This window comes from Dipodomys merriami, unplaced genomic scaffold, assembly GCF_024711535.1.
Source record: "Dipodomys merriami isolate MVZ:Mamm:240054 unplaced genomic scaffold, mDipMer1.0.p SCAF_592, whole genome shotgun sequence".
Lineage (NCBI taxonomy): Eukaryota > Metazoa > Chordata > Mammalia > Rodentia > Heteromyidae > Dipodomys > Dipodomys merriami.
In genome coordinates, this window is record NW_027206171.1 from 645,561 (window position 1) to 657,929 (window position 12,369).

Below are 12,369 nucleotides of genomic sequence, written 5' to 3' on the forward strand. Positions count from 1 at the left end.
TAAGGACTAAGAGTATAAAATGTATACTTCTTTATTTATATAAATAAGGCTTTCATACAATTATATTTAAAAGAAATCTGTATTTTTACATTCACCACCAGTGAGTTTCTGACAGGAAAGGCTGTGCATAATGATACACAGCAAGGATCCCACTCCAGGACAACAGGAACTCAGGAAAGCACCATTAATTTGAGAAGTAGGCAGGCTCTGACACTCCTGTTGCACTGCTAGCAATGGGAAGTCTTAAACTAGTTCCTACACCAAGTCTTCTTCAAATTCCCCCTGTTCATCAGCAGTGTCATCTTGGCACTGCTGGTACTCGGACACCAGGTCATTGATATTGCTCTCAGCTTCAGTGAACTCCATCTCATCTATGCCCTCACCTATGTACCAGTGCAAGGATGCATTGCACTGGAACATGGCACTGAACTGCTCTGAGATGCACTTGAAGGGATCCTAGATGGCTATGTTGTTGCCGATGAAGGTGGCCGACCTCGTGAGTCTATGTAGGGGTGGGGTGGGGGGGAAGGGAAGGGGGGATGTCACACACAGCTGTCTTCACATTGTTGGGGATCCAGTCTCCAACGTAGCTGCTGTTCTTGTTCTGCATGTTGAGCATCTGTTCATCCACCTCTTCATGGACATGCAGCCTCGGAAGATGGCAGCCGCTGTCAGGTAGCAGCCATGGCGGAGATCACAGGTGACCATCAAGTTCTTAGGGTCAAATATCTGCTGGGTGAAGCTCGCGCACTGAGAGAGCATGGTACTGCTGGCTGGCACGGCTGGCCAGGGGCACAAAGCCAGGCATGAAGAAGTGCAGGCGGGAAAGAGCACCATATTCAAGGCCAGCTTGTGCAGGTCTGCATTCAGCTGGCCAGGGAAGCACAGGCAGATGGTATCCCCGCTGTTGGTGCCTGACACCAGGTGGTTCAGGTCGCCATAGTTGGGCGTGGGCAGCTTCAAGTTACAGAAGCAGATGTTGTACAGGGCCTTGTTGTCGATGCAGAAAGTTTTATCTGCATTTTCCACCAGCTGGTGGACAGAGAAGATCGCGTTGTAGGGTTCCAGCACTGTGTTTGACACCTTTGGGGAGGGCATGACACTGAAGGTGTTCATGGTGTGGTTTGGGTACCCCTCTTGAATATTGTTGAGAATCAGGGTGCCCATGCTTGACCCGGTGCCACCTCCCAAAGAGTGGGCCAGCTAGAAACCCTGTAGACAGTCACACCTTTCTGACTTCCGCCTCACCACATCCAGTACCGGCTCCACCAGCTCAGCTTCCTCTGTGTAGTAGCCCTTGGTCCAGTTATTGGTTGCCCCGCTCTGGCCTATCAGACACAAGCCATGATGGGACACACACTCCAAGAATATTTACTGTGCCATTTGCATTGTGAAGACAACAGGACTCTTCTGAGCCAACCTTTGCTTTTAATTTAGATAACTTTGGTGAAATAAAGGAAATGTTTTCATTGTATCTGGGACCCTACAAATCACCCAGGTTCTAAAGAAATAAAGACAATGTGGAGGAAGATACATTTTAACCCAAATCAACTACTTGTAGAAATGAAGAACAGAGCCTGCCTCAATACTGGAAATGTAATTAGTTTCACAGGAGGGACAGGAGCACATTGTCATCATAGGAAAGCTAAGCTGCAAGCACTTGTCTGCACCTTGCTCACACATAGCTATGCTTTGATTTCTGGTGTCCTGAAGTAGTTCTCTCTTATTGCCGGGCCTTTGAAATGACCAGCAGTGCTGAAACCTTGTTGGAGGCTTTCCCTGATTGCTGATCTTTCCCTTCAGAGGCTTCTTTGTCATGGAGGGCTTGCAGAGTTGCACTGATCTGAGCTGTCTGAGTGGCCAGGGGCATGACTCCAGTGGACTGGAATAGGTGGGTTAGGTGAGGACAATATCTAGGTGTATAAAGGCTCAGCCCAGCACTGGAGTGCCTGGATGTTAGGACCCATAGACCATGATGACATACCAAATATGAAGTTGTCTGGCCTGAAGCTCTGGCCAAATGGTCCTGATCTCACTGAGTCTAAGGTTCCAGGCTCTAGGTCCACCATGATGGCCCGAGGAACATATTTTTTGCCTGTGGAGACAAGAGTTGACTTAGGCCTATAATTGACAAGAAACTTAGGGGCAGAGCTTATGATTCTGAGTGACTCTCAGCATTCATTACAGAAATTACAGCATTTGAGACATGGAAACAGAAAAGATTGGTTCAGCCATTGAGGGATTTTTTGAAGAGGAGATTAGCAGTGGTTCTCTCACTTCAGCCCTCCCTTCTTTTCAGGCCTCCTGGTCACTTCCGCCTTTTGCACACCATCCCATCCCTGCCAATCCTCCAGGGCTAGTCAGTCTTTACTGATGCAGTCAATATAAGCTAGCTTATGTGGATTCAGAACAGGCAGAAGAAAGTAGAAATGCATTTGGAAGGTGGATGGAAAATGCCTCTCAACTGTGACTACCCTTTTTGCCCCTTGGCCAATGAGACAGTCATGAGACAATCAAATTGCTTCAGCTTTCTTGTCATCAAGAGGTGATTCAAACTTATGCATTCTCTTTCTTGACACTGTCTCTCAAATTACAGAGGAACAATATGGTAATCTTGCTTCACAAAAAAAAAATGGAAAAGACAACATTGAAGGAAAAGCTCATTGCTTCATGATGAGTGTTGGGCTGTTAAGAGCCAGTTGTCATTGTTGGAGTTTTTTAAAGTTACTCACCCATAAATCCTTACAGGTGTCTTCCTTGCCAAGGTAATTCAAGTCATTGATTGATATTACCCTTTAAAACTTCCATGGAGATGTTGAATATTTTTGTGATTACCATCTTGTTGTGAGATGAAATCCATTTCTGACTTAGTAAGGAATGGACTTGAGAATTCTGATAATTCTCTTAGAACTTCAATTCTGAAGGAAGCTAAATAAATCTTGATAGGATAAGAACAAATATATGTGAACTAATCCTTCCTCTTCATCCCTTTTCCTTCCCCAGTACTGTTAATTGGGCCACTGGCTCCTCTTCTCCAGTTCCAAATGCCTCAGGCCTTAACCCATTCCTTCTCCACCTCCTCGCATTTTTCTCGTCTCCATTCCTGCCAGTTTTCATCTTCAGGTTCACCTTTAATTCACCTGCTATTGTCTCTGCACATTCCAACACTGTAGATTCCACCAAATGTGGCTTGTCAAGGGAAATAATTATACACTATTTTCTTCTCATATACTTGTACTGTACTCTATAGTAAATCCACTGGCTACATAGCATGTACCTGTTATTAAGTATGATGTCATGTAGAGACACTTGAATGTGTGTGGCAGATTATTTGTAGGTTCTATACAAATACTATTTTATATAAAGAACTTGAGTGTGTGAAGATGTTGTTATTGGTGGGGGTCCTCGAGCCCATTCCATGAGGATACTGAGGGGTGATTGAATTTTAAGTAATGGTGCTGTTTTCATACTTCTTTAAATGAACTTATGAACTTATTAAAAGACTATTTTTTCAGCCCTTTGTTTATGGATCAAATCTATAATCCTAGCTAATCAGGAGGCTGAGATCTGAGGATCATGCTTCAGTGTTGGCTCAGAAGGGAAGGAATGTACTTGGAACTCTTATTTCCAATTAACCACACACACGCACACACACACACACACACACACACACACACACACACACGCACCACAACACAACACAAAGCTAGAAGAGAAGCTCTATCAATTGAGCCACTAGTAGACTTCCATGTGAACAGTGACCTGATTGAGCCTCACAGGTGTCTGCTGGACCAGACATCCATTAAAAGGGCTAAAGGATGCAGATATCTCATACAAGCTGTGTGACATCTCTGATTGGGTCTGGGATGGATATGGCCACAGACTGTCCTATGACCTTGAGAGTCATATAGCTCTCTCCTACAGACAATTAAACCCTGTACAAAGCATCCCAGTAAGTACCTTCCTTTAGGACCCCTCCTGTCTAGCAAGACATTTGATATTCTCTTCTTCAATAAATCATTGCTGTTTTATTCTTCCCTCTGCATCCATGAACTCATTCTTTGAGATCATAGAGACAAAAGATGTGATTCAGTTATTAGGTTTTCAGTATCAACATGATGGCCTGCTTCAAAACAGAACTTTTTTCTGCTTCCTGGGCACCAAAGCTGGTGGATCCTGAATGCTTTTATCTTGAGCCCTTTTTGTGTTGCCACCAAACCTGTGCTAGAGTATCATCAGTGCCCAAGGGACACACCGGGAATGCGTTTGTTCCAATCATACATGGTATACCTAGGTGTTGAGTCTGCAAACATGATGGGTACTCACAGATGTGTGACTTAGTGATGTCAGCCACTCAGCACAAGGTTTCCCTGGACCAGAGTCACATCTCCATGCATTGAGTGGATGATAGGTGAAACCTTTGTTTCTCATACACAGATTATATCCTGATTGTTCCTAGCAAATGAATTCCATAGACCACAGGGGAAACAAGCTGAATCCTTCTTTTAGTCATTTCTTCCCTAACACTGACACATCTGCTCCTTGAAGACACCATGGCCACATACCTCTCAGTAGAGGCTTTCCAAGACCCTACTCCATCATGTCACCCACCCACTTCAGATCTTTTAGCAGCCACTTTCCTCTAAGAAACACTTCCCTCACGTCCAGCCTCCCCTATGAAAGTCTTCACTGTTGGGTTTTTATCCTAATGTAGGGGTCACATGCTTAACTATCAAGGTCATGGTTATTTGATATCTTTGGGGTCTACACACAGGACTGCTCAGGGCCATATTGATCCAATGTCTATGGCTCTGTTCACAAGACTGCTCAGTGCCATGGTGATGGGATGTATAGTGTCTGCATATGGGACTGCTCAGTACTATAGTGAATGATGCAGAATATCCATAGAAGGGCACCATTTTCCCATTGAGATTTTCAGCTTTCATTACTTGTGTATAGCTGGTATTCCACACAGCACTCTAAAATCTATGGGAATTTAGGAGAGAGCCTCTTTATCATGAGTTAGCAGAGAATGGAATAAAATAGAATACTCAGCTGTAGTGGTGGTGGTTCTAGCTGGTATTTCTTGATACTCAGCAGACTAAGATCTGAGGATCTAAGTTCAAGGCCAGTCCAGGCAAGAAAATTCAGTGAGATTCTTATCCCTAATTAACCACCAAAAATCCCGAAGTAGAACTATGACTGAAGTGGTAGAGCACTAATCTTCAGCAAAAAAAAAAAATCCAAATCAATGTTTATGCATTAATTTAAGCCTTAGGACCAACACACACACACACACACACACACACACACACACACACACACACACACACACAACCATTTGTCCAGCACTGGTGGCTCACACACCTGTAATCCTAGCTATTTAGGACGCTGAGGTCTGAACTTCAGAGTTTCAATCCAGCCTAGGCAGAAAAGTTTGAGACTTATCTCCAATTAACCACCAGAAAACCAGAAGTGGTCCTGTGGCTCAAAGTGCAAAAGCACTAGCCTTGAGGGACAGTGTCTAGGTCCTGAGTTCAAGCCTTTCGACTGACAAGAAAAATAAAATGTAACACCTGGATCAGGTCCTTTGTCTCCTTTGTTTGAGGAATGAGTCTACAGACAAAAAGGAAGAGGTAAGACAGCATAACTTTATTGAAGGAAAAGACCATCAGAACCCTTGCTAGACAGGAGAGGCCCATGGGAGGGAAGGCACTAGTTGGTGTGGGTTATGTAGGTATTAATGAGGTGTCTTTAGGAATGAACTATATGTCTCTCAAGACCATTGGACAGTCTGCAGGTCATATCACTCCCCAGGCCTAGTCAGAAGCTCCACAAAGCCAACCCAAGATCTTTATGCATTCTTTAGTCCTTCTGAGTAAGTTATAATTTTGGTACCTACCTCTGGGGTATAGTCACCTCATCACAGTGTTCATTGTTCCAGGGGCGATGGGCCATGATATGATGTCAAGGAGCCTGCACACAGGACTGCTCAAGGCCAAAGTAAAAGAGAACTTCTATGGGAGAGAGACTTTGCCTCCATTGCACAGACATGCTCTTTTTATGCTCTGATAACTCTGGGCGGTTTTTCCATGTTTTCTCATTTTATTCTCCAATGCTTTAGATGGAAACCAGGACATCATGCATGTAAGGCACGCACTTTCCCATTGCACTTATATTTCTTTCCTTGGATTTGTTTTTAAATGAGCAGTAGATTTCATCTTTGTGTATAGGAAAATAGTTATCAAATATCTCCATTTTAAAGGTTTCAGCTGATGAAGTAGCACAGTATTTTTTATAATCTAAAATAGAGATATTCTGCCTTGGATATGTCCAGAGGCCTCAGACATAAAAAGGCTTGGGATAACTGCTGTGCAATTGGAAAGGCCAGGCTGAAGCCTTTTCCTTTTGCCCCAGCTTGCTGTTGCACCAGTGCTCCTTTCACCAGAAATGCTCATTTTCTCCATTTCTGCTCTTTGACACTTAGCTAGAGGAGTCAGCTCCAGCCCTCTGAGAACTCTCTATGGGGGTGCGGAGTGGGGATTCCAGTATGGGAGAGGGCTTCTCTTCCCCCTCCATCTTTTGTGCTGGTCTTGGGCTTGATCTCAGGGACTGGCTCAGTCAGTTTTTCTGTTTGTTTATTTTTTCTTGTTTGTTTGATTTTTAGTCAAGAGCAGAACTTAGGCAACAGTTTCACTTCCAGATATTTGGGCTCCTAATTAGTGATGAGTCTCATGAACTTCCCTACACAGGCTGGCTTTGAACCTCATTCCTCAGATGTTTGCCTCATGAATAACGTGGATTATAAGCATGAGTCACAATCACCTGGCAGAGAGAGGGGTCTTCTTTCAGACATACCGACTACACAGTGACAAAGATCAAGAGGGGTAGCCTCTTTGTTTCAGCTGACCCCATCTTTTTCCATCACATCCAGCGTCAGTCCTGTACCAGCTATGGAGAAGAGCTTGGTGCTTCTTCAGGCCTGATCTGAATTAATTCATTGATCATACTAATAATAAATAAAATATTTCATGAGTATGTTTGTCTTCTCACCAACAGGAACGGATCTAGAAATCAAGAATCATTTATACCTTAGCTTTCCAACTCCAGAATGTAGAAAATTACTCACGTTGCATATGCCTTTCTTTACTAAGTGAATTAGATCAGAGCAGCCTTCACATGTGCTTCTCACCCAGTGGAGATGATAACAAGGTAGCAAGATGTTGGGCAGTCTTGTATAGAAATTGGGCAAGGACCATAAAAACAAACACATTTTGACTTTGAAAGGCTGGAACAAAATCTACAAAGCAACGGTCCCCATAAACAGGCAGGAGTAGCAATATAAAATAGACTTCAAATTAAAATTAGTTAGAAGAGATAAAGAAGGTCGCTACATACTAATGAAGGGATCTCTCCTTCAGGAGGATAGTACAATTGTAAATAGTTATTCGCCAAACAACGGAACACCCAAATTTATCCGAGAAACACTCCTTTCTCTCAAATCTCATATAGATCTAAAAACATTAATTGTTGGGGACTTTAACACACCACTATCGCCACTAGATAGATCAACTCAGCAAAAACTCAACATAGAAACCGCAGACCTAAACAGCTGCATAGATCAACTAGATTTAACAGACATCTACTGAATATTTCACCTAGCAGCATCAGAATACACGTTTTTCTCAGCAGCACATGGAACATTTTCCAAAATAGACCACATTTTAGGTCACAAAGCAAATTTGTCCAAATTCAGAAACATTGAAGTTATACCTTGCATTCTCTGAGACCACAAGGGAATAAAATTAGAACTCAACACCAAAAGCCACCAAAGAAAGTCCTGTAACATATGGAGGCTGAACAACACACTGTTGAACCACCAGTGGGTCATGGAATTGATTAGAAACAAAATTCAATTGTTCATGATATTCAAAAAAAAATGAGCACACAAACTACCAGCTTCTCTGGGACACAGCAAAGACAGTACTCAGAGGCAAGTTTATAGATCTGAGTTCCTACATCAACAAATTGGAGAGAGCTGAAACCAACAATTTAATGAGACAGCTGAGCTTCCTTGAAAAAGAGCAGCAAGATAAACCCAATCCAGTAGATGGAAAGAAATAAAGAAAGTTAAATCAGAAATAAATGAATTAGAATCCAAAAAAATCATAGAAATAATCAACAAAACAAAGAGTTGGTTCTTTGAAAAATTTAACAAAATTGAGAGACCCTTAGCAAATCTTATCAGAAAAAGAAGAGAACACACCTAAATAAATAAACTCAGAGATGAGAATGGTAACATCACCACCGAAACAACCAAGATTCAGAATATTATAAGGGAATATTTCTCAAAACTTTATGCTTATAAGTTTGAGAACTTGCAAAAAATGGACCTTTTCCTAGCAAATATCGACATGCAGAGACTAAACCAAGATGAGTTAAACCATCTTAACAGGCCCATATCAAGAATTGAAATAGTAATAGCAATCAGAGACCTCCTTTCTGCTGTTTTACAGCGGAATTCTACAAGGCCTTCAAAGCAGAAATCACACGAGTACTCATTCAACACTTCAATGAAATTAAAGAGAAAGTTCACTACCGAATTCATTCTATGAAGCTATAATAACCATCTTCCCAAATCCAGGCAGGGACTCATCAAAGAAAGAACTATAGACCCATATCTTTGATGAACACTGATGCCAAACTTCTCAACAAAATTTTGGCAAATCAGCTTCAACAATTCATCCAAAAACATCATACAGCACAATCAAACAGGATTCATTTCAGGGATGCAGTGCTGGTTCAATATACGCAAATCAATAAACATAATTCATCACATCAACAAGGGTAAGGACAAGAACCACATGATTATCTCAATAGATGCAGAAAAAACATTTGACAAGATCCACCACCCCTTTTGAAGGTTCTGGAAAAATTAGGAATCCTTGGAACATTCCTCAATACAATAAAGGCTGTATAAGACAAACCTACAGCCAGTGTTATACTCAATTGTGAAAAACTAAAGCCATTTACTCTAAACTCAGGAAAGAAACAAGGATGCTCACTCTCTCCTCTACTCTTCAATCTAGTATTAGAATGCTTAGTTACAGCAATAAGACAAGACCCAAACATAAAGTGGATCCAAATAGAGAAAATGAAGTAAAACTCTCCCTCTTTGAAGATGAGGTGATCTTGTATTTTAAGAATTCCATGGACTCTGCTCCCAAATTACTCATGGTGATTAAAAACTTTGGCAAAGTAGCAAGGTATAAAATTAATCTCCCAATATCAATGGCTTTTCTATATGCCAACAAGGGGAAAAGTGTGGCTAAAATCAGGAAAACAACTCCATTCAGAATAGCCCTACAAAAAATAAAATAACTAGGAATTAACTTAACCAAACAAGTGAAGGACCTCTATGATGAAAACTTTAAAAACTTGAAAATGGAAATCGAAACAGAACTTAGAAAGTGACAAAAAACTCCCATGCTCCTGGATTGGAAAGATCAACATCGTCAAAATGGCAATACTTCCCAAGGCTATCTACAAATTCAATGCGATATCTATCAACATTCCAACCTCATTCTTCAAGGAAATAGAAGAGGCAATCTAAAAATTCATATGGAACAATAAAAGACCCAGAATAGCAAAAACGATCCTTAACAGAAAGAACACTGCTGGAGGAATATCAATACCAAATTTCAAACTCTACTATAAAGCCATAGTAATCAAAACAGCTTGGTATTGGCACAAGAACAGACCTCAGGACCAATGGAATAGAATTGAAAACCCAGAAATGAACCTACAGACCTATAGCCATCTAATCTTTGATAAGGGAGCTAAAAAAAATAGAATGAAAGAAAGACAGCCTCTTCAGTAAATGGTGCTGGCAAAAATGGTTAACTAGTTGTAGAAAATTAAGCTAGATTGTTATCTATCTCCCTGCACCAGAATCAACTCCAAATGGATCAAATATCTCAGAGTCAAAGCAGACACTCTGAAAACTTTACAGGATGGAGTAGGAGAAACCGTAGGTCTCCTTGGCACAGGCCAAAATTTTCTTAATAGATACCCAGAAACACAAGAAATCAAAGAAAAGTTGGACAAATAGGATTGCATGAAAGTGCATAGCTTCTGTATGGCAAAGGACATAGTTCGCAAGATTAATAGAAAGCCCACGGATTGGGAGAAGATCTTCACTATCCTTACAACAGACAAGGGTCTTATATCTGAAATATACCTGGAACTCAATAAATTAAATCCCCCAACAACAAATCTTCAAAGAAACAACTCCCCAATAAATAAGTGGGCTAAAGACGTAAAGGGAAAATTCTCTGAATAGGAAAGAAGAATGGCCAATAGACACATGCTCAACCTCTCTAGCCATAAAAGTAATGCAAATCAAAAAAATATTGATATACCACCTCACACCAGTTAGAATGTCTATAATCAAGAAGTCTAATTACAACAGATGCTGGAGGGGATGTGGACAGAAGGGAACCTTACTGCATTGTTGGTGGGAGTGTAAACTTGTTCAACAACTTTGGAAAGCAGTATGGAGGTTGCTCAAAATACTCCACATAGAGCTGCAATCCCACTTTTGGGCATTTACCCAAATGTTCACAATCAACAACACACTAAAGCTCCCAGCACAACTATGTTTACTGCAGCATTATTTACCATTGCTAAGATATGGAACCAACCCAGATGCCCCTTGGTAGATGAATGGATCAAGAAAATGTGGTATATATACACAATAGAATTCTATGCCTCCATCAGAAAGAATGGAATTGCCCCATTTGTTAGGAATTGGAAAGACTTGGAAAAAAATATATTAAGTGAAGTAAGCCAGGCCCAAAGAATCATAGGTCCCATGGTTTCCCTTATTTGCAATAACTAGTATATGTCTGAGTCAACTAGAAAAGGTCAGATAAGTTGATATTAGGGGAATGAACCCCAAGGTACGTATTCAGATGTTTTTTGTTTTTTTTTCCTTTCATGCAATTGTTTCTATCATATTTACAAGATTATTTCTATGTTGCTTTGTATGTCCCTCCACCACAGTATAACCCATACTTTCACTGTTTTTGATGTTAGGATAATTTGTGGAGGAGAAGTGAAAAAACAAATCGTTTAACTAGGGATACAGGTGGACCCATTGCACCACTGGGATGTACAAGTTGTTATGTCGAAAAACGAACTTAACAACTTGGGGGAGGATCGGTTGTGGGGAGGGGAGGAGTATGGGAAGGGATGGGAAGGGGAAAGGAGGAGTCAACAATGCTTGATAAGAAATGTACTCGTTATCTTGCCCATGTAATTGTAACTCCTCTGTATGGAATTCTCATAGTAAAAAAAGTAAAAAATAAAATAAAATAAAATAAAAAGATGTTGGAAAGGGTGGCTCGTCTGAAATCTGAGCTACTCAGGAGGACAAGATCTGAGGTTTGAGGTTTGAAGCCAGCCATAGCCAAAAACTGACACTTTTGTCTCCAGTTAACCAACAAAAAACCTCAAGTGTATCTCAAGTGACAGAGCCCTAGCCTTGAGCACAAAAGTGAAGAGAGAGTATAAGGCCAAAAATTCAAGCCCTAGGGCCATCACACACATATACACGCACACACACACACTCACACACTCACAGAGTGGGAGAAGCTACGTGGACTAAATGAACAATTGGGACTCTGCCAGTGGTTTTTTGTTTTGTTTGTTTGCTTTTGTTGGTCATGGGGCTTGAAGTCTGATGCTAGGCACTGTCCCTCAGGTCTTCAGCTCAAGGCAAATGCTCTACCACTTGAGCCATAGCGCCACTTCTGGTTTTCTGGTGGTTTATTGGAGATAAGAGTCTCACGGACCGGGCACCAGTGGCTCATGCCTGTAAACCCATGGTTTCCCTTATTTGCAATATCTATTATATGTATGAGTCAAGCTGAAAAGGTCAGATAATGTGATGTTAGGAAAATGAACCCTTAGATATGTATTTTAATGTTTTTTTCTTTCATGCATGTGTTTCTAACACATTTATAAGATTATTTCTTTGTTGCTTTCTATGTCCCTCCCCCACAATATAACCCCCGCTATCACTATATTTGATGTCAGTATAACTTGTGGAGGAGATGGGGGAAAAAAAGTCGTTTAAGGATTCAGGTGGACCTGTTGCAACAATGAGAAGTGCAAGTTGTCATGTCAAAAACGAGCTTTACAACGTCGTGGGGGGGAAGGATTGAGTGGGGGGAGAGGGGGGAGGCTGGGAAGGGATGTGAAAGGTAAACAAAGGAGGAGGCTGCAATGCTTGGTAAGAAATGTATGCATTATCCTGCCCATGTAATTGTAACCCCTCTGTACTGTATGTTCACAAATAAAATTTAA

At 41.3% G+C, this 12,369-nt stretch overlaps 1 pseudogene; it reads right to left on the bottom strand.

Moving 5' to 3' along the window:
• Window positions 1-255: 255 nt before the first annotated feature.
• Window positions 256-5,958, bottom strand: LOC138813379 (tubulin beta-2 chain-like; annotated as a pseudogene).
• Window positions 5,959-12,369: the final 6,411 nt, after the last annotated feature.